Below are 18,936 nucleotides of genomic sequence, written 5' to 3'. Positions count from 1 at the left end.
ATGATCATTTTTCTGTTTCCTCACTAAACGTACAGTGATACGTCATAGTTAATAATGGCCATTAAAATATTTTATTATCAAACCTTCCAGGTACATTGGCCACTGAAACAGATTAGTCCGCCCACCATCTATCTGTGGTATAATGAGAAACCAAAACTGGTAATTAGCTAAAAATTTCCCTCCATAAGTAACACTATCATGCTGTTCTTGTAGAAAGACTTCCCCCCCACTGCTCTGTTGCATTTCCGTCCCTTCAAGTGCAGGCTTTCTCACCAATTCTTTTTTTTGCTTTTCAAGGCAGCCTGAACTAGCTATGTGATGGGCTGTTTGTCTTACTTATTTGCTGCCAGTCGAGGTCAGAGAGATGCTAGGTTTTTGGAGGGGAAGAGCAGAGATTGGCTGGAAGCACTATTTGTAGTCCAGGTTTTTTGCTGAGAGCGTTGCAGCCTTGCTGTCAGAGTTGTGCTGGGTTCTCTGCTAAGGTGGAGACATCTGTCTGTCCTCTCTGGTGGTACGGTCAAATCAGATGACCACCAGCTCCTTCCAACGGGCCACCTGCGCCAGTAGGACAGTCAGCCTTGCAGAGTGAGGGACAACTTCAGGAAGCTTCCTGTGAGGACTGTTGAAATGAGCCAGTGAAGAGCCAACCTCCTTTCTACCTATCTCTGGGAAGTGAGAATGTCCTCCTTGGGTTCTGCTTTGCATGTCTATGTATCTGGATAGTCTAAAATTGCATGGTGGGGAGATCCCACTCATCTCAGGAGCTGAGGACCTGCAGAGTGAAGATTCCTTCAACAGCTCAATTCCGTTTTAGAAACCTAATGTTCCAGGACCTTGAGGTCCAAGTTCCAGGACTTTGAAGTTAAGAATATTCTTTAATGGAAGCCCATGAAGTAGGTGTGAGAGGAGCTTAAAGGGGAGGTGTAATTATTTCGCTCTCCAGTTAATCACGTTAACCTCGGGCCACAGAGCTCCCGGATCTTCTCGCAGAGACTCAGGGAGCCCTTCACGACCCAGATTCTCTGGCAAAGCCTCAGACAGCGTGATTTCAGCCTCCTTCTTTGGACAAATGACTGCCAAGCACCACCTGCAGGGAGCCCTCATCCTCACATCCCTGAAAGTTTGTTTGACATTCTGCTCTGAGTAGGTAGCCATCTTGCCCTACCACAGTCAACCTGCCCACCACCAAGAGTCTCTTTGCCGTCTAGCCATTGCCTACAGCCTCACTCTCTGTGCCACTGTGGCTCTACCCTCTTCCCATTGTAATATCCTTACTTTTCACTTTTGTTTCCACTCTCACATCTCCTAAGATTACATTCGTTAGAAGAGAAGTCAGACTGAGGAATTAGGAGTCCACCCTGGCTGGGTACATTTTACATGCTGTGGAGGAGGTAGAGGATGAGCAGAATAGGGGCCAGGCTGGTGCTTAGAAAAGGATAACACTAGGCAAGTCACTTGGCTTCTTTGAGGCCCGGTTCATGCACCTGTAAGTAGTGAATGCCTCCCTCAGTGCAACGCTGCTAGTGAGGGCCTGATGTCATAGTGAGGAATAGGACGAGGAGATAAATGAAACTGAGGAACTCCAGCATCCAATTTATTTCTACCTCTGTATTTGAAAGAGGAGATGTTTAGGATTGGAGTTCCACATTTCTGTGTCTGTTTTGGGGTCCCTTACATGACTAGGAACATGGAGAATACCAATTAACATTCTGTAGTCCCCTGGCTACTCTGGGCTGTGCCCAGCTACTCGAGGGTAGAGGGAATCAGTATCTCCATAGTCCTGTGATGCTTTTGAGATGTGTCATAGTTAGGAACTCAGTCTCACAATTCGTGAGAGACCTGCCATCTTCCCTGATGGGATCCATTCTTATCAGAACTATTAACAAAATTTTGTGTGTGGGGAAGGATATTTCGGTGGTGGTGTCTAGACTGGAAACCTTCTTTTATCTGGACTGTGAATAATCAACTGATGAATCCTTTTCCCTGCTCCCATTCTTTAGCAAACATTTTCCGGGATGCTCTGCTTGGTGCTTTAGGGTAAGAAAGATGGATAGAGCACCTGAAAACAAACACATACAAACAAACAGACAGTCACAGGACCCAACTGTCAGAGTACTGGCTGCCTCTGGACTCTGGAAAGTTCCTTTGAAAACTCCCTGTGCTGCGTCTCCACCTGGGGCCATGAGACAGCCGCAGCTCCCCGTATGACACCACCCTGGAACAGAGTTTACGTGGCCCAGTGTCATCACTGGGGGATGTGCCTGGGGCTGGAAGAGGAAGCGGGGAAGTGAGCCAGGCCCACTCTAGAGGTCGCTTGTCAGTCTCCTTCCCCTGGTCCCAGGGTCTTGGCTAATCTCATTTCCCAGGCTTTGCTGATACCTAAGCTCTTCTTTGGAAGAGGCTGCGTTGTTCTCAAATTACTTTGCTTCCTTTTATCCTCATAGGAACATGGGATATAGATATTATTTTTATTTTCTCCATATTTAATAGAGGGAACCAAAAGTCCTCTGAGAAACTGGATAACTTGTTCTGAAAATTGATAGGCTGGGGACATAAACCCAGACAGTTGTCACACTATCATCCACATTTCGGTAGGGACATTTGCCCCTGCACAAGTTTTGCCTCAGGTGTCTTCTGTTTGCACAGAACAGGAGAAGGTTCCTTCTACTGCTGAAGAGTGTTCCTTGGGAGTTTGTGGGAGCAGGAGCCCAGGGGGCTGTAAGTCTCCAGGATTGGAGCAGCTTAACAAAGCAAGGGGACACCTTGATCTGCCAGTGGTGGAGAACATACCAGTCATCACGACTCATTCTCCATTTGGCTAACTTAGACTCTCAATGTGCTCTATATGGAATCACTGGATATAACATCAACCTAAGAGTTTAAAAAAAATGTAGAATCTCATGATGTCTTTTTTCTATTATTTTAATGTTGATTTATTTTTGAGAGAGAAAGCACAGAGGGGGGTGGGGGGAGACACACACACACACACACACACACACACTCTCTCTCTCTCTCTCTCTCTCTCTCTCTCTCTCTCTCTCTCTCCCCCCCCCCCCCCCCAAGCAGGCTCCAGGCTCCAAGCTGTCAGTGCAGAGCCCTATGCAGGACTCAGTCTCATGAACTGTGAGATGATGACCTGAACTGAAGTCGGATGTTTAACCAACTGAGCCATCCAGGTGCCCCTCATGATGTCTTTCAGTAGCACCCCTCTTAAACCACATTTATAAAGTAAGCCATTTTATAAACTGCGATCCTTGCACAGTTTTTCACCAGTGACTTTGAATGGCTTATATCAAACTTGAAATCCAAGCATACATGTCCAGTCCTTTTAGCCACAGAATTCTTTGCCTATTAAAATATACATTTCTGTGGGCAGACATTGAAAGCCCAGGTAAGCTGACTAATGACACAGTGTTTGTATCTCTTTTTAGTCCTCTGAAGGGGTTCTTGTCTCTCTTGGACTTGATCAGCAAGCTCTTGTCCCATGAATGGTAGGAACATGAAAAAAAAACAAGAGTTACCACCAACTTTGAATCAAATACTAGGATTCTAGACTTCAGGCTAATCAACTTTTGTAGTTTTTTTTTATATATAAATTTTTTAAAGTTTATTTACTTTGGGAGAGAATGTGTGAGTAGGGGAGGGGCAGAGAGAAAAGGTGGAGAAAGAAGATGGAGAGAGAAAGAGAGAGAGAGAGAGAGAGAGAGAAAATCCCAAGCAGGCTCCACACTGTCAGCATGGCATCTGACATGGGGCTTGAACTCATGAACCATGAGTTCATGACCTGAGCCCAAGTCAGATGCTTAACTGATTGAGCCACCTAGGAGTCCCTCACTTTTTTTCTGAGCCGCAGTTTCCTCCTCTGTCAAGCCAGATTGTAATAATGATACCACACAAGAGTAGCATTTGGAAGACCTATATAGAGAAGTGTGATTCAAATCTTATCTTTCAGTTTATATGCAATTTTATACACAGGATAAGGATCTACATTTACTTGCCTAATGAGATTAAAACAATATAGAATAAAATTTTTACATACCTATATTTCAGATACACAGTATAGAGTCTATAGGTTTCTTTGTTGTCATTTTATTCCTACAAAGTTCAAAGGCCTGCCCCTGGTGAATCTATCATACTCCCAAGTCTGTAATTGGTTAGTCAGGTGTTAGGACAAAGCACTGATTAGCAGACAAGAGCAGACCACTGAGGTAGACCCTTGGGGAGTCTAGCCCAGAGTTTTCTGTTCTGTGAAGACAGTTCCATTCCAATCAAGGCCAGCATTTGGATCATCTATCTATTCATTAACCTCAGTCCTTAGTGAATCTGCTAGTGTGCGTCATGGATTCATTCTCTGTGCATGCAAGTTAGCTTCATACTATTCCAGAGCCAAGAGTCACACCCAGAGCCTCTACCAGCTGTTTCCGCATGCCTGCTATTGGTTGGGAAAAGGTTGGTGGGAGAATATGTATGATGCATGCAAATCTGTCCCCACGAATGGAAAAATATGTTCAGATGGTCTGAGGTATCTCTGTTTTGTCTGAGGACAGTCCCTTACATGGACAACGGTGTATTAGGTGCCGAATGCTATTTATCCTCTCAGGGAGCAGAATTACCAGAGTGCAGGCTAGCTAACAAGAATAGATGATTGAATGCAGGGCTTTATTCACTGTCCGGGGAAAGTAGTAGGCATTGAGGTCAGCAGCTGCCATTCTTACAAAGAAAAGCAAGAGCAAGGGATTGGGAGCCTGACAAGGTGGTCAAATAGAGTGACTCCCCAGCACAGGGACATTCAGGAGCTTTTGCTGCAGCCACACGAGGCAATGCTCCCCCTGGGGTTCTTTAAGTATGCCCGTGATCAGTGCTTTCATCACTAAGATGTAGATGGAACAAAGAAGCATAGTTAAATCAGGCTATCTGTTCAGCCCCACAAGATCCTGGCAGATTGAAGTAATGCCTAGGGATCCTTTGTCCCATTTAGTTAGAGACTTCACAGGGGTGGAGGTGGAGGGGTGGAGGAGTGGAGACTGAGTCTTGCTCTTTCTCTTGTTTCTCACCAAAGGGTGGGTTCTTACTGAGCATATTGATGGAGACCCCTCCTGGCTGGGACACTTATTGGTGGCCTGCATCTTCCCCAGGGAGGGTCCTTGGTGTTCCTCTTCAGCTCCCTCTGCATGGGGTGTGGAGCTGCTGCTGGACTCGTGGGTCTCCATACCCCATGCCACTGCCAGGAGGCCTTGAGACCAAAGGGGATGCCCTGGGAAGGGCTGCCAGAATTTCCTGTGCTGCGGGGGCAGTAATCCAAAGGTCACAGACTCTGTAAAAGCACTGCCTTTGTTGCTCAGTGGAAGGCCCACAGCACAGGGGTCCGAGTTAATTGATCACACTGGGGAAACAACTCCATTGAAGTTGGACATAGCGGGAGGAAGAAGTGACTGAGCTGATTAGGAAAGGGCTAAACTGAAGAGCTCAGCTGCCCCAAGTCCTTCATGGAAGGAGGCAGGATGTAAATAATAAATCATAAATAAATCAAATGCAAGAGCTAAATAGAGGCCGGTTAAATATACCAACCCTCACAGCTGCCGGTGTTGCCAAGTGGCCACAAAGTGGAATCAGCCAGTAAGGCTGACTGTGGGCTCTCACTCCTTGTCCCTGAGACTGGATTCAGCTTAAGAGACTTTTCATCCAACACGTGTTTGTCCTAACCCTGTAGAGCAGATATGATGAGTAAAATAATGGACTGAGGTCCAAAGCAGTGAATCAAGGCAACTAAGCCGAGTTTTCAGTCCAGCTGGAATTTTAGGGATTAAAGATTTTCATCAAATTATCGTAAGATACAGTGTGAGTCTCCATGTCTCATGAAACATGACCAGATAAGTGCACACACACATGCCATAGACATGTACATATACTCTTATCAACCTATACATACACATATATATAATTGAAAGGCAGAATATATAGTATATGTAATATATAAGTATATATACACTTTAAAATATATAAAAATATATGTGTACTTTATATATATTTTTATATATATTTATACTTATATATAAATACATAACTTTACACATAAGTATAAAATATTTTATAATATGTTATATATGAACATGATATAAAATATATATACTTATATATATGTTTTAAAGTATAGATGCTTATAAAATACATATTTATACATGCTTCTATGACATATATTCCACCTTTGTTTTTCTCTGGCCAAAAGCATCACTACTTTTTCTTTCCGTTCTGTTTACAGCAGTGTTACTGCATCTTATGAGGAAGTTTATCCAATAGTCTGTAAGATAAAAATTGAGCAGACAAAATTACCCTTGAGCACCTTGGAAAGGCATCAGGTTAGAGACTGTCCTACAGTTCCTCCCTAGGTCCGTCCTGCTCCGTTTCTTCCCCTCCTGCGTGAGACTAGATCATTAGCTGTTTCTTTGGTGGAGCCTCAGCTGAGATTCAGAGCAGCTCGCTGGGTCCATCTCCAGCCAAGCGCGCACCCATGTCCCCCTGGGCAAGCGCCTGCCCTCCTCCTCCGGCAAGCAGGCCAGGTGCCTGGGGGCCCTGGGAGGCAGCTGCTATCCGGGGACCCTCCCACTTCCCCGATCAGTGCAGTCGGAAGCCAACTGAGAGCTGTTTGTTCCCAAACCTGTTTACACCAGTTGTACTTTTTCCATTTAAGACATGTAACTAAATATCATGTAAACACATGATACACCCGTATGGAAAGGAGAGGTGTTTCTATGAAGCTACACTGTCGTCTTGGAAAGACTGGTCAATGATGAACAAAAATTGTGGGGAAATTAAGTTTAAACAAGATAACTCTAAACGTTTGTGGGGAAAGTCATAAAAATCAAGGCAGACTCTGCAGTCAGATTGCTTTTCAGCTGTCTTTGGAATTTTTACCTTCTTTAAAGAAACTGGAACCTGAAAATCATAACAGATTTCTGGTTTATACAGGAAATTAGGAAATTCCAGACAGTGGACCCATCTTCAAAGACAAGGCATTGCTCCTGTACCAAATTTGTGAATGAGTGCACACTCATTTAATATCTGTGCCTACAGTGCTCACTTTGGCAGCACAGATTCTAAAATTGGAACAATACAGAGAAGATTAGCATGGCCCCTGTGCAAGGATGATGCATAAATATTTGCGAATATATATAATAAATACCAATAAATATATACATATATAATGACAGTATCATTTTTATGATTCCGTGCTTAACCAGTCTTTTTTAGACTATCAAATTGGAGAGTTTCTATTGAGCTGTGGTTTGCTGTGTAAATACATAGTCCACTGAGCATGTTTAGATGCTTCTTCTGTGCAGGTTATAAGAAAACTGAGCCAGGCTCAGGAGAAAGTGGACACACATTTCCCTTAGCGTGCTATTCATGGACCCGTGTAATTGGGGGACACCATGGGCAGGACTGTCTTCACAAGCTCTCTGACTGCACTTACTTTCTCCCACCCCCTTTTTCTCACCTCCTCTATTTTTCTCTCTACTTCTCTCTCCTGTCTGCCTAACCAACGTAGTCTCCCTAACCAAGAAGAAGGCTACATTCTTTCAATGGAGAAACCCTTTGGAGGACTTGTTTTCAAGGAAAATCATCTTTGGCTTAAAAAGATTTGAAGTATTTATTTATGCGAACCCAACACACACACACACACACACAGAATTCTTTTAAATAATAAGATAATGGAATTTATTAATATGTGATTTACATTAGATAATTCAGGAATATACCCATTTCTATTCTGTTTCTCATGAAGTGAGATCAGGATATAATAAAAGAAATCTTAGGTCCTAAGATCCAGTGTGACTTAGGTCATTTTCTATCCTCTTTGGTCTAAAACATTTGGGAAAGACCTTCCACTGTCTCTGTGCTCTGTCTGGACTCCGTATCAGAGCACAAACAACTGCAGGAAAAACGTAAGAATGCCTGTTCATACTGGACACGCTAACAGAGGCATCTGAGAGCCCTCAGGAAGAATAATATTTTACCTGAGGTGGTGGTTGTCTTTAGCAACAACAGCCATATGAATGTACTTTAATTTTTTGCTAACGTGGAATGCTTAAAATCATAAAACACGTATGATTATTGGGTTCCTATTCACCCAGGGAATGCAAGTCCCAAAGATAAGGATGGCAGAACATGAACTTTGTGGGAAAGCATGAATCTACCTACCTCCAACAAATGAGACCATTCTTCATTTCAGTAATGGCTCTTAAGGGTTTAATTTTGATACATTGTGAGGGTATTTTATTCTAGCACATAAACCAGATGCTTCTCTCAAGTTAATGGGGGAACTGATGGCTGCCAGATTAACTAGAAAGGAAATGTTTCTCTCTGCAGTTCTGGACAATAATGCAATTTAATGGCATTTCACCTGGGTGGACTTTTAAGATGGATGTATTTGTCTTCTGCCTCTCAGGGCATAGGTCCAAATTTGGAGCAGATGGTGGAAAAGATGGATGGCCACAGAGATCTCCAGGTGAAATTGGTTGGATTTCTGCAATCCTCATTAATTCATGGTTGACCACCATCCGTCTCCATCTCTCTGACCCTACATAATGAACTCTGATTTCCGAGGATTTTCTGGGTCTAGAATAACCAAAATGTGCTGACTAAAATCTGAACAAACTGAAAGGACTTGCCTGATATTTTAGGAGAAAGGGGACATTTCAACCCCCTTTCTTGTCTCAACAAGAAATCTTGTTCTGACTTTGAGCAATAGTGGATTTTCTTTCCTGGTAACGAGTCACAACTGCGCAGGGCATGAACTCTAAAGCTCAGGGAATGAGTTTAAGAGACAGATTTTTTCCACTGTTGTTCAGGTAAGAGAGAGACTTTTTGGTTCTTTTCTTTTTTAAGTTTATTTATTCATTTTAGGGGAGAGAGAGCGAGAGCGAGCGCATGCAAGCAGGGGAGGGGCAGAGAGAGGGAGAGAAAGAGAATCCCAATCATCATTGCCAGTACAGAGCCCATTGCAAAGCTCAAACCCACCAACCTGACCCAACCTGACCCAACCTGAAACCAGGAGTTTGATGCTCAACTAAGCCACCCAGATGCCCCAGACTTTTTTGGTTCTTAGATTAAGTCTGATGAGGGACTTATCCCCCATGACCAAGCAAGACTGACGGAGGTCACCCAAGCCATGGAATGAGGTATAAGAAGCAGCAGACGATTGTGGGAAAACCCCACAAGCATTGTTCCAGGCTATGGAGGTAAAGAAGAGAGCACCAAGATCACTGGAAGGAGGGGTCCGTAGAAAGTACTAGAAACAGCAATGCTTTGTGGATTTAATTAGAACAATGCCTACGTGAACTTCTTGATCAGCGGCTTGATATTCTCATTTACTTCTACATTAGGGTAGGTTTATTGACATAGTTGTCTTTGCTCATACTGAAGACTCTCCTGAAACCAATTTGTATTACTGTTTTTTTTAATTGCATTGTATTCACCCCCCATTTTGAGCCAGATGCCATCTGTTTACAAACATTGTCAGAGAGACCAGAGGACAAATGGTCCCCATTGAAGATGAGAATTTATGTGTGACTGACAGGGTGATCATTAGCCCTTTGGGTGTCGTAGACCCAGAGATACATGTGTACCTCCACATGTTGAAGGAAGGGAACATACCAGCAAACAAAATCTGACAAATCTCAGGTGCTTAAGACCACAGAAGAAAATGCCCAGGAGATGTGCACTTAGTTTTAGGAAAAGCTAAGTTAAGTGTGACATTTTCATTGGGCCTTTCCTTCTCTTGAGCAGAATGACAATATTTTACTAGTCAACCAAGACATAAATCAAGATTTAAACCAACTTCTCACCTTTCATGCAAAACGTAACCTCAGTAGTTATTAAAAATAAATGGGATTTAAATAGATGTAGAAGCACCTATTTTATTTTCAATTTCACGCTGCTGTATTTTGCACTGTGGTTTTTAGATCTGTTTGTGAAGGCTGACTGGGGGCACAAGCAGCCCTCGGAGACAGCTGGGAAGGGAACAGGCTTTCAAGTCCATGACAAAGTCTTAGGCTCTGGGTTCAGCTGTTACCAACTCACCAAGTGACCTCAGCCCAATTTCCTCACCTTGACAATGAAAGCAATAAAGCTTACTGTCTTTTAATGGGACGGAGTGGTATCCAGGATTGACACCGCTGGTGGCTTTGGGCCAAGAGTCTGAGAGGAGGTGTGACTCTCCTCTCTTCCTCAGGGACTGTGAGTCAGGGATCCAGGTCTAGGGAAGGCATTGGCTTTGTTTTCTCCCTAGTCTACACAGCAGTTACAGTGTCCAGTTACCCTGCATCACTCTGATTAGAGTCGAGAGGCGCACTCCCTTCCCCCACATCCTGACATTCTCCTGGATTACCGACTTGCTCTCTGTCATGTTCTTTGCTCACCTGGGCAGAGTCTCCCGGGGGGCCCCTCCCTTTGCTGTCACGTGCTGTGTATGTCACTAATAACTGACTTCTAGGTGAATAGTAAGTCTTCATTTTCAGCTGTTCTCACACGCGTCGTCACTTTGCTTTCTTGAGAAAAGCAAAGTTTGCTTTGTTCTTACCATACGCAGGCACTGTGCTTACATTTTGCTGTGTCATTGTCTTGTGAGGTCGAGAGAACTGTGAGTAAAAGGTGACGAGCCTACCCCGGACTGGACAGCTGTCCCGTGGGGGCCTGCCTCCAGAGCCCTCAGACCTCCCCCCTCGCCCCCAGTCTTCATGCCTGTCTTGTGCAGTTGTCTTCCAACTGTTTGCTCTCCGCCTGGTCTGTCCTGCAGGCCACCGCCACACATGTCTCCTTATACTGTCACTCTGTGTTATCTCCTCCTCATGACCTGCCCGTCATAAATCCGGAGGCCCTGATGCCTTCTGTGACTGGCCCAACTGGAGACCGTTTCTCTCCCCTCTGAGTTGTGGTTCTTACTGTGTCATCACTCAGGTGGCACGGCGTGTGGGGCCTGGCTGGGTACTATTGCCCTCGGTTGTCGGAATCTCTAGAAGGGTCTTGTGCTCACAGGGGATGGTGCCACAAAGAAGTGAGTGACAGGGGCCCGAGCGCTGTTTCCCTGAATCCCGGACTGGTGGTCTGTTTCTCTGATAGTTTCTTACCGTCTGTCCTTCCTTGGAGGCCAAGGACACTACCCCGTCTATGTTCAAAGTTTATGTGGCATCTAGTGTAAAGTCTTGTGTCTAGCGGACATTCAATAAGTAGTTCTTGAAAGAAAGCAAAGAAGATAGGAAAAAAAATACTAACCCTTATGTGGCACTTTTGTTTTAACTTAATCCCTTTTCCAGTCTACTCCCTTGAAATTCTTATGAAATAGGTCCTCTCAGCTGCATTTTACAGATGAGGAGACTGAGGCAAGAGAGGCTAAGTAACTTGCCCAGGGTCACAGAGCTGGTAAGTGATAGAGTGAGGACCTGGACCCTCCTGATCCTGAGATCTTCTTCTGCCGTGTTCTGCTGCAGGGTCATGAAGGATGGACAGACAGGGAAAGACACAGAAAGAAGGACGAGCCTCAAGTCAGTGCCCAAGACAACAGAGCAGAGGGCATTTAGATTAGCCTTCCATGTTTTGTCTTCTTTCCACTGGGAGGAAGCACGACTTACAAGTCAGAGCAGTGACTGCGCTAGAGTTTGTCCTCCTGCCTGGATCTGTTAGAATTTTATTGCTGTGAAACTCCCTGAACACAGTGCACCCAGACTGCCTGCCTCATATTCTAGTCACTAGAGGAGGCTTAACCAAGGGACTGTTAAATAGCTCGCGTGTCCCCGACCCAGAGTCCCTTAGCGAGGGGGAGGTTGCCACTTTCTCCCAGAACACGTGTTTTCCATGGAACACTCCCTTTAAGGGAACAGTCACAGACTTGAAATCACCATGACTGGAAATGAGTGGCACATGTGTCAAGTGTGGCTGAATCAAGCTGATAAAGATTATTGAATGGGGCTCTTATCCTTGGAAGCATGCCTGTTAATGTAGCTCCCAGCAGCTGTTAGCATTTCTGCTCATGATAGCACCCCTCTCCCTTACACACAGGAAAATCTATCATAAATGTATTGTGAACTTTAGAGCATGTTAGCCGAAGTGACCTATCATTCAGGAGCACGGAAGGATCACTTTGCCAGCATCGAGAGAACACTTTGCACCCAGAATCCTAGAGTGAACGGAATACCTACTCCAGCTTTGATGAATCACAGCTGAATCATGTTTAAGTCTGTGCTGTGTTTTGAGGGATTCCCTTCTTCCTCCTCCCCGCCCCCCCCCAGGGTGAATGACTTTGCTCTTCCTGTACAAAACCATTGTTTACATGCAAGACCACTAAAGTGCTTTTGTGGCAATGTTGTGAATGCATCAAGTGTTTGTGGCCCAACTAAGACAACTTTATAGGTTAATGAAAAGTGATTTATCTTTCCTCTAAGCAGAACATTGAGTTCTCTCTCTGCCTCTTTGACTCCAAGCAAGTCTGTCTGGCTCCAGTCCCTGCCCCCCTCCCACATCTGCACCACCCTCTTGTATATTTCATGGTGCATTTTAATGACTGCGGGCCTGTCTGTTCCTAGTAATTAAGAATGCTCTGAGCACTGTGAATGTGGGTTACCATTCATCTGGTTTCTTGGAAGACCTGTGTGTGTGTGTGCCAGGTAATTTTTCACCTGAAAGACTAAACCAAAGAGAGAGTCCAGGAAGCAAAGAATGAATGGACCAGGTAACTTGCTTTTCTTAGCTCCTGGAAGATCTTAGGCATTGCTGTTGTAGGGGACAGAGCCCAGATGGACCCTGGATGAAGCAGATCTGGGTTCACACTTCTGCGCTGTGTTTCACCAGCTTGTGACTTTGACCAGATGAATTAGCTTTTCTGAATCTCAGTTCCCATCTGTGAAATGAGGGTTAGAAGGCCTGGCCTGCAGGGTTATTGAAAGGATTGCAAACACTGGATGTAAAGTGCCTGGCACTGGCATACAATCATTTAAAAATTTTTTTAAAATATTTATTCATTTTTGAGAGAGAGACACAGAGAGAAAGAGCATGAGGGGGCGTGCAGAGGGGCAGAGAGAGAGGGAGACACATAGTCTGAAGCAGGCTCCAGGCTCTGAGCTATCAGCACGGAACCTGACGTTGGGCTCGAACTCGGGAGCCATGAGATCATGACCTGAGCCGAAGTCAGACGTTTAACCAACTGCACCACCCCGGTGCCCCTGCAACCACTGACAGTAGCTTTTGTTGTTATTTCTCCTCTTGTCCTTGCTGTCATTGCCACTGCTTCTACAAGTAGCTCTTGTATATGGCAAGAACTGAGGGGGACTTGAGTTCTGTTGTCTCCGTTGCATGTAGGACACAGCTTTACTTCCAGGCTACCAGCTTCCCTACCACAGCAGCTAAAATTGCTCCAAAAACAATAAAAGTAAATATAAAAAATGCAACTACACAGGAGTAAGAACAAAGAAGGATGTGTCTCCTCTCTCCAGCAGGGCTCCCTTGCTGAGTGGGTACCTTTTTCCTTCCTTGTTTACTTCTTTCTGCCCACAAATATTGACAGGTACCCACGGCACATGTGCAGGGCTCAGAGGTGAGCCATAGGGGCCAAAGTTGAATCACACATGGATTCTGTCCTTAAGGAGTTTATCATCTCTTAGGAAAGAGATAGGACCGTAAGAGAGACTCTACTAAAGGGCTGTGGAGTTTGGGAGGACAGAAGTTTTATGAAAGAGGCAGCCTAGCACCATGAAGAACATAAATCTGGGGGTTGGACCATTGGGTTCAGACCTTGGCCTTGCTACTTCCTCGTTCGGTCTACTTGAGCTGGCTAGGTCACATCTCTCTGTCTCTACTTCCTCACCTTTAAAATCTGTATAATAATAGTATCTACCTCTCAGGGTTGTTGTTAGGATTAGGTGAAATGTGTAAGGTGCTTAGAATAGGTATGGATTTACCCTTTAAGCGACAGTGGGCAAAATGGTCTTTCTAGATGAAGGGGAAACATGAGACGAGGCAGAGGGCCTGCCCTGAGGTATAGGGTGGAGGAGGTGAGGAAGGGGGAGCGGCAGCTTGAGATGAGGTGATGGATGCTCTTGAGTGGCAGGCCTGGGAACCTTGGACTTTACTGAAAATGTGAAATGCAATCCATCTTCTAGAGTTCCATGGTCAGTGTGTGTGAAGCCAGGATCTGAACGTGTCTCAGGGTATGTCTCTACATTTCAGTTGCAGCGAACCTGGCAATGAACCAGATGTCAGTGGGCATGAAGTTGGAAGTTGGATTAACAGGGCTCAACACATCGGCCTGAATTGATATGTCAGGAGAGATGTGCAGCAGAGCCCCAGCAGGAAGTGAAACCATGGAGCAGAGGGAGGGGAGGTGTAGAGGCGTTGGGGGAGAGGACAGGAAATGTCCTACCATTACCCCCATGCACTGCTTCCTTTTTACATTACACATTTTTTTCTTTAGGGGATAGTCAGCTGTTTGGTTTTTGGTTTTATGTGCTGTTTTATTTCTTTTGAGCCTTGGGATGCATGCAGTCATCTTGACCCTCTCTGCTAGGGCGGTGGGAAGGTGAGGATGATTAAAGCTAACCTTAGGAGACCTTGTTTTCAGGGATCTACGCGTGTCACGCTTTGTCAGGATGTGGATGAAAGGTGCTGCCTTCTGAAGTCCTAGGTTTCTGTAGGATTTCAGAGAGGGCTGCATGGGGTTCACAGGGCCCCTGAGAGGATGCCCTCTTATCATGGGATTTGTCTTTCGGTGAAAACTTGGAGGGTCAGACTGCCTTAGGTTTGATTTACCTTTGACTTTAGCCGTTCAAGGCTATCTTCAATTTTAAAAATAATCATCCAAGCTATTATGAGAGAGCAATCTTGTTTTTAAGTTTCGAAGTTGAATTTATTGTTTTGAAGTGTTATGGGGATGTAGGGTAGTTCCTAAGACCACATGGAAGTCATTTAAAATTCATTGTGGGACAAAGCAGTATACAGTAAATCTACATATGTGCCTCGTCAAGATCAATTACCATAATACGTCTGTGTGTCGCATGGGAGCGGGGAAATGACAAAGTGCCGCTATAACGTGATCTGTTGCTCTGGAACTCGCTATGCAGCTCCCCACACAGGTGACCGGGAACGAGATACCACCGTGTCAACGCTTGGAAGTGTGATCTTCTGGTCCAGGCCGCATTTCTCCCGCAGTAGAGGCTCACCCAAAGAGATCTTGAATGATCTCCAGAGAGGTGCCTGGGCCCTCTCTCAAGGGTTCCTTGTAAGCTAGGAAGATAGGCAAGCACATTCATGAATGATGGGGAGTATCTGTTGATTTAGGCTTTAAAGACTTTTTTTCCCCATCCTCCTCCAGTGTCTCTTTATTAGAGCCTGATATTTCAGTCTTGGAAACTATTAGTTATCTGTCGTATCCCCGCTGAAGAGTGGAGTTTGCCCCCAGCTGTCTGATAGCCAGGTCACACCAACTTCAATGGGAACGGCACATGCTTGTCCAGAGGCAGAATTTGGCTTTTAAACTGAGGCCTGAAGGGCCTGTTTAATATATTATGTAAGAGAGAGTGAGGTCATATAAACAGTCGTGGCTCCTACCTTGAACCAAAAGTCGTCCTTATTTGGTGCTTCCAAAGTTAGAAAACAATACAGGCAGTAGAAGCTCTCTCGGGATCAGCGAAGAAATAATGGCTGCCTTGTTCTAGACCATGGGTTTTGTGACAGTGTCAGCAAAGCAGGCTGCCTGCTGCTTTCAGCACTTGAGGTTTGGACTGGTTTCACTTACTCCCTCAGTCCGCTTAGAAGGAACATTCTGGAAGTCCACTGAATCCACACCTGCTGTCAGATTGCCCAGGCATCATTGGGGATTGGCTTTGCCATGAGACCCTGGGCCTTGGGTCCCGAGGTGAGGGTCAGGGGCACTGCAGCCCTTGGAAGGGAGCAGATCCCAGCCCCACGGCGCTGCCACTCTTCAGGACCCCTCAGCAGTGGAGTCTAAGAAGACAAAGCATTACGCTTCTCTTGGACCATCATTTTGGCTGAGCTAAAGGTAGATCATATTTCAGCCTTAAATAACTGTCTTCTGTCTGTAAACAGCCACGGCCATTCGTCTTAAACTTCAAACCTCAACCCCTGGGTCTGGACTGGTTTCTTTTTCTGAACCATACCTCTGGAGGCCACTCTTCCCTGCTCTCCGAAGCCTCTGACCCCTCTATCTGTGCATGCAGCCTGCTCCATGAGTTGTGATAAACCCGTGCTGGGCCACACATAATTACAGGGGGAAGGGAACGAAGAAAATTCATTCACTTCTCCTTCCTGGGACCTACATCCCTTTTAGGGTCCCGCTCACATTCAAGAAATGCTAAAAGATTAAAGCGTGATGTTTTCATTCTTTTCCATGGGAAGAAGAGGTTATGCAAAGGAGGCCTATGTCCCTGCAGAGTGGGAGAGAAGCCTGGCAAGAGGTTTGTCTCATTTAAGAAATAAATATATTCAGTGGAAGCAAAGATGCAGCCTAGTAAATTTATTCCATTTTTAGGGAGATAAGGGCAGGAGTTTGCTGCTCCTTTATGTTGCTTTTAGATATAAATTTCCACATGAGGTTCCCTAAGAAAGTAAGAACGCAACCGCAGCTTGTTTAAAATTTGACCTCTTCAGCGCGCCCAAGGATTTGAGAAAGAAAAGAGAAGGCGGTGGGTAATTGATTCTGTTCTCCAAAGACCCATCCTGACACTGAACGGGTCATGGTGTGGTTTCTACCATACAGGTGTTTAGTCTCTACCAGCAGGAGGACACAGATGGAGTCTACCTTTCTGCAGATGTCTTTAAATGTCAAAAACACGAGGAGGATTTCCACTGACACTTTTGTCACCGTGACAATGCAGTATATCCCTTAACATTGACATAGCCATGCCCCAAATGACACTCAAATCGGGATGGGGAAAGACTTTAAAAGCAGGCAGAGAATCCCTTACCATAGAAAGCAGCTCACTTTATAGCCGGGAAGCCACAGGATCTTCTGAAATTTTTTGCTCCAGAGCTAGACTTTAAACTTATTCCTTAGCCATGTGTTAGATCTGACTAAGCGACAGTGTAAGAACGTGAGAATCCATGCTTCTGCAGTGGAAAGCTCCGAAGTCCTCAGTCTGTTACTAAATGTAAAATTTAGGAACTCTGTGAGTTAATCAAAATGTTTGCTTCTGGTAACGGTTCAATGGAGTTGTCCTATCAAATTAAGTTTTAGCAAGTTTTGTCTGACAGGGATGTTCACCAATCTGGATCCCTACGGTGTATGCTTGCTGCATTTATGAAAGTGAGGGTAGTCCTCCTGGAAGCTAAATGAGGTCACCTTACTTGGCCTGTTTGGATGTTCTGTGGCTATGGGGACATCAGAGCCCCAGTGAACAAGCAGGTAGTCTTTTAGGAGGCAGAGCTCATGGTAGAGATTCCTCGCTTACAAGGTTTAGAAAACTGAGTCCTTTAGTAAGTATCTTGTACAGGCACAAACCTTAACTAAATAGAGGGCTAAAAGAGAATCCTTCCAATGGAGGGCTCTCTTAAATTAGCTCAGTTCATCTATTTATCTGTGTGTACTGACTCGTGCCTAAACATTGGAAGCCAAATCCCAAAACAGTAAAAGTAAGCCTGTGGCTCAGTCCTAGGAAAGATGTAGAAACACTGAGAATTCACTAATCCTGAGCAAGGGAGCCAATGAGAAGTGCAGCAGACTCGTGCTGGAAAGAGGTGTGCTGGCCCTTCGGAATCACCCTTTCTCATCAACTTCACAGTGTGGCTTTGCAAGTGCCTGTGGCATATTCAGATTTCTCCATTTATCATGATTCTTCCGTTTTTCAAAGCATTTCATGATCCAGGCTTCACATTTCAGATAAGATCAGAAGAGATGTTAGCCAACGATGCTTTCAGTGTTTCCCCCTTACCACACTTCCCCAAATATACTCAAATAAGATATTTTTTAATAGATGACAATGTTCTAGGCCTTGGTCTCTTGAATATGGGAACGACTCTCAAAGAAGAGGGCTAAAGAGATTTGGAGTCCCGATTTCCATAACTAGAATGGCACAAGGGAACATGACAGAATGTGAGTGTCCCTACAGTCTAGAGTCCTGCATAATGCCTTCTGCTTCCCACAGAAGCCAGAGACCCAAGCCAGAGGCCTGTTTGGGCAGTTAGGGTTGCTGCATGTGAAACACACACACGCTCTGCCCATGTTCTGGCCACGCCTCTCCTGGTGACTCCCAGTTCACTGTGAAAGTCGGCTAGTGGAAGACACCTGAAGAAGAGACAGCCTGGACAAGAGAAGATGCTTGGAAGTGGTCCAAAGGTAGCACTCCGTGTGTTCCAGTGGCTGTGGCCTTGTCCCTGAAAAGCTGTGATTGATCCTAGCAGTGTGACCACACTGTGCAGTGGTTGGGCAAACAATCTAGTCATGGCATTGGAATCCTATAATTGGACAGATCTATGCTTTTTGCTCTTTGGAGAAATGAATTTTATGAATGTTTCTATTTAAGGAGAACAAAACAATAACACACACACACACACACAAAAAACCCAACCAATTCCTATTACCCTAACTTCTCCTTGCACATAGTATTCTAATGCGGTTTATTCCTGAAACTGACTCATTCAGCTTTTCTCCTGGAAGTTGTCAGTATGTACGCCTGGTTAATGGAGAAAATCAGTGCAATGCCCAGGCACAATGCCATGACTCATTCCTGGCATTTCAGGGGCTTTGTAATGGAAATCATAGTTCCAAGCTACAGCCCTTACCCCGTGGATATGTGAATATTAATGAAACCAAGCAAGTCTCCACAACTCCTGCCTCACCCTCACCAGTCAGTGTTTGTTCGTGAAGTGAAGGTTTCTCTTCATAACCCACGCATGCTGAATACCACAATATTGTTTTAATTAGTCTTTTAATGCACA

At 44.9% G+C, this 18,936-nt stretch overlaps 1 protein-coding gene and 1 non-coding gene across 3 annotated transcripts in view; both read left to right on the top strand.

Moving 5' to 3' along the window:
• SAMD4A (sterile alpha motif domain containing 4A) overlaps window positions 1-18,936 on the top strand; it is a 208,090-nt gene that overhangs the window by 83,396 nt on the left and 105,758 nt on the right. The gene's annotated exons all lie outside the window — the stretch shown is intronic.
• Window positions 7,071-7,177, top strand: LOC115303102. Its single transcript, XR_003913817.1, has one exon. It is a non-coding gene; the product is annotated as a U6 spliceosomal RNA (small nuclear RNA).

The sequence above is a fragment of the Suricata suricatta genome, chromosome 9 (genome assembly GCF_006229205.1).
Source record: "Suricata suricatta isolate VVHF042 chromosome 9, meerkat_22Aug2017_6uvM2_HiC, whole genome shotgun sequence".
In the NCBI taxonomy this organism is placed as follows: Eukaryota; Metazoa; Chordata; class Mammalia; order Carnivora; family Herpestidae; genus Suricata; species Suricata suricatta.
Note: the sequence above shows the minus strand (reverse complement) of the source record. Positions and strands in the feature narration are given on the sequence as shown.